Raw genomic sequence first — 4381 nt, 5'->3', positions numbered from 1 at the left:
TGTTCATTGGGATTCTATTTTGGAAAGATGGCTTGAAGAGATGCTTGCTAGTAGCATTCTTGATGAGTATGGGAAGCCAATTCTAGTCACTATGTGCTGGTGGATTTGGAGAATGTGTAATTGGGTACATGGCTGAATATTCAAATTAGGGCTGTGCACAAAAACCTGCAACCTGATTCGCCTGATCCAACCCGGTAAAACTTGGTCTTGAAAATTTAGCCCAACAAAAAATACTACACCAATCGAGTCAGACTAAACTACCTGGTAAGACTAGGTTTCAAGACCAATAGTTCATAACATTCGGTTTGACCCAATCCAGGTAGATATATATACACATACATGAGTAATTAATTTATTAGCGCCCAAATTTCACTTTTTTCCTTAGTTTTTTATTTTGCCCTAATCCCTTTCTCTCCTCCTCCTCCTCCATCAATTTGGTCGCCGCTCGTCTCCACTCTCCCCTCAAGATTTGTTGTCTCCAAGCTTCATCGGCCTTTCTCTCTCCACTCAAAGTCTGCGTCTCTCTAAGCTTTGTTAGCCTTTCCTTTGGCATTGCAACTCACATCTTCAAGTTTGAGATTTCAAAATTCCATTCAACCTTGTTACAGCTACATCCTCTTGATCAGCATTTGAAGGTTGCACATCGCTTCTCCAAATTTACATCTTCTAACGTTGCTTCTTTAAGGGGATTATGGCTCTATCTTGGAGTCTGGCATAATATCTTTAAGTCTTTGTGATCTTACCTTCTAACTTCCTTTTCATGCTTCCCTCAATCTATTGCATCTTCCTTCATCTTATTCTAATAAATTGTAGATCTTATCGGTATTTGGATTGCTATATATATATATATATATATATGTATATATGTATTTCTGCTTTCTTTTTTATTTTTACTTTTTAATGGTTTTGCTTTCTTGGCTGTGTGATTTAATAGTGGATTTGGACAAATATAATAACGTGAAATTGTGAGGATTAGCCATTGATAATGCTATTTGATATGTATTTGATTTTTGGCACTTTTGTTCTATCTTCTCCCTTCAGGCTACTTCTAATGTTTGTCTTTTTTTTTTTTTTCTTTTTTCAAACTAGACTAAAACCCGGTATGGTCCAGTCATGAACCCGGTCCATCTAGTTTCTGGTTTGTCCCAAGTCAAACCAGATCATGGGTCTGAGTCAACAGCCCAAAGGTTTATCAAACTAGACTTTGGGTTTGGGGCTAACTTGGTCTTTGTGCAACCCTATTAACATTAAGGGAGGCCTTGAAGCTGAGGTGGAAATTTGTAGATGCACATGTTTGCTTTGAAGTTGATTTTGAGGTACTGTATAAGCACGTCCTAACATCTCACTTCACAATCTCCTGGCTATTTAAGCAGTAAATGGTATGATTCTTTATACACACACATATATAGTTATTTAATCAAATTAGACTTGACTATTATTGAGTCTAATTGGAGATATCTCTTCCAAACATATGTTTTCTGCATTACTTAGACTTGAACTTGAGATAATATATTTAAGTGGCCATAACCCTTTTCACTACCATGCTGGTTAATTTTTCTCTTCATAAGAAGAATGGATTCTTGTTTTCTTAAAATACAGTTTTTTTCAAAATCGAAAAAAAATTATAATGAACTCAGATTTTTATAAATACAATATTTTTCGCCGATAAAAAGTTACAATTGATGGATAGCATCATATTTAACTCCGTTTTTTTTTTTAGAAATGTGATATTCCATGACAGGAAATTAATTTTAGTTACTGCACATGAAAAGCAAAGTATTAGAAGCAAATCAACATCAAAATAATAACTTCTCCTTAGGCACCTTATCAATGTAGAAATAGAACGTAACTAGGTTCATCCATAGAAATAGAATTTAATTTAAAATTCTTGTTAATCTTGATTTAATGACAAAATTTGTATGTTCCTTAATTAATCTAAAACTAGTTATTAATTAAAATGTAGGTTTTAGGCCTAATAATATAGTTATAACGTATATTACCAAAAAAAGAATCTAGTTATAACGTATAATATATATTATGGGCCTAGTTTGTTTCTCTTGTACCGTAAAATGTGACATGAACAAAATCTGGCATGTTATTACTCGTAAAGTTCTAGTCATCAATATGTATGTTATCCCAAATGTTTGTGCTTTTTTAGTACAACCATATGGTTGTGTTTTAAAATCTAGTATCCTTAATTAAGCGGTTTAAAACAAAACTCTAGAACATTTTTAAAATTAACCTTGATTTTTTTTAACCTTTTAATTTTCTGTTGATATTTTTATTTTTGATACATTTGAATTTTTATTTTGTTAATTTTCCCTGAATGTTTTATTTTCTAGGATGTTTTAAATTTTAAATGTATGAGTTTAATATATATATATATATATATATATTTATTTACCCAGGAAAGGAAAATAAATAGAATGTATTATACTAACATAAAATATAAACACACACACACTTTAGCTTGTTCAAAATGATGATGTGTATCCAAAATTCATACTAACGTGGACAATGAATCATGTTTTTTTGACCTAATGTGCAATGAAATCATCCAATTGTTAGGTTCAAAAAACACGATTCATTGCACGTTAGGTCCAAATATAAAACATGATTCATTGTCCACGTTAGTATCAATTTTGGATACACATAATCATTTTGAACAACCTAAAATGTCTGTATAATTATAGCTAAACATTTTGAAAGAAAATCACTGTTTTGTTGTAGTGACATTAATTAGATTCATTTCCCCTTTTTTCTTTTTCTTTTACTTTTAGAGCTTTTTCCTTTTATTTGACCTTCCCTTTAGAGCTTTTTTCGAATGAAGGTATTCTAGAGATTTTATTTTTAGATATTTATTGAATCCTATGTTTACCTTAATAGAGAAGAAAAGGTACGGTGAGTCTCTAATTATTATGAAAAGAGGGGCATTGAATCTAATAAATGTTATAAAATCTGACTACACATATAGTCATAATGGGATAATTAATATACAATGTATCTTTGCTTTTAGAATAATTCATTGTACAAATTCAGAGATGCAATTTGGAAATGTATCTTTTTGATTGATCATAAATATATACATGCATCTTGAACAAGGCAAAGTATATACCATACACTGGGAAGAGAATCTAATTAATATTATGTAATTAATTCATTATTCATGTATATAGACTATAGTGGGAATGGGATTAGCTTGAAAAATAATATTTCTCACAAAAATTATGTTTTAATTTAGATTCACTACTATACAATTTAAGATCAATTTGGATAAATCATATTAATTGATTGCATTAAAATACTTTGAATAAGATCGATTAAGTATATATTATGAACAGAGGGAAGAGAATCTATTGAATGCCATACCATTTCAAAAGCTTTACAGTGAGATAATAGAATAATAAACTTAGGGAGAATGACAATTAAGTCTAAAAAAAAATTAATGACAGTTTAAGTTCCTGACAATTTTTTTTTAAAAAAATTAGCTGCAAATATTGATTCAAATAGTTATAAATTTAAAATTTTCAATTGTAATTATGATATTTAGATTCTAAATATAACAATTAGTTTGTAATTCAAATTTTTATTTATAATTATTTAAATTGATATTTATAATTTATTTTATAAAAAATTTTGTCAAGAATTTAACTATCATTCTCTCATAAAACTTACAATAAACAGACTGTAGGTATCAATCTAGAGAAAACATACAAATTTTCTCAATTTATAGAGTGAACTAAATAAAAAATATAACTTTTGTGTCTCCCGAGTTAATGGGATGACATTAATTAAATTCTCTTCACATTGTTCATAGCATAGATTTTACCATGTTCACAATATTTTAATGCGATTAATCAAGGTGATATATATCCAAATTAATCTTAATTTTTGGACAAAAAAATTGATATGAATTTATAGAGTAAATAAAGATGAAGGTTAATTGTTTTATCATCTTACTTTCTAATTATTGAAATGGTATCGAATTCATTAGATTCGCTTCCATTTGTTTTCAAAGTATTTGAATAATTAACATGATGTATCCAAATTGATCTTAAATTTTATAGTGAATCTAAATAAAAACATTTTTGTTAGAATTTTTTTTTGAGCTAATAGACCTAATCCCATTGCAGTCTAGATACGTAGTGAAATTGCACAATATTAAGTAGATTTTCTTCCCCCATGTTCGTAATGCATAGTATATACTTTGCCTTGTCCAAAATAAATATTTACGATCGACCAAAAAGATATATTTTCAAATTCATCTTTGAGTTTGTACAATGAATCTAAAAGAAAGATTTTTTTTATATATATAATCCATTATGATTTATTGTTTATACGTCATAAAGGAGTTATCCCATTGTGATCATTATATTTATGG

At 28.8% G+C, this 4381-nt stretch overlaps 1 long non-coding RNA gene across 1 annotated transcript; it reads left to right on the top strand.

Annotated features, from left to right (window-relative positions):
* Nucleotides 1-474: 474 nt before the first annotated feature.
* On the top strand, nucleotides 475-1390 carry LOC129288046 (uncharacterized). Its single transcript, XR_008587889.1, has 2 exons — nucleotides 475-635; nucleotides 1090-1390. It is a non-coding gene; the product is annotated as an uncharacterized LOC129288046 (long non-coding RNA).
* Nucleotides 1391-4381: the final 2991 nt, after the last annotated feature.

This window comes from Prosopis cineraria, unplaced genomic scaffold (genome assembly GCF_029017545.1).
Source record: "Prosopis cineraria cultivar Desert tree isolate PC_DT_omini unplaced genomic scaffold, ASM2901754v1 PC12, whole genome shotgun sequence".
NCBI lineage: Eukaryota > Viridiplantae > Streptophyta > Magnoliopsida > Fabales > Fabaceae > Prosopis > Prosopis cineraria.
The sequence above is the reverse complement of the archived record's forward strand: the minus strand, read 5'-3'. Positions and strand labels throughout refer to the sequence as shown.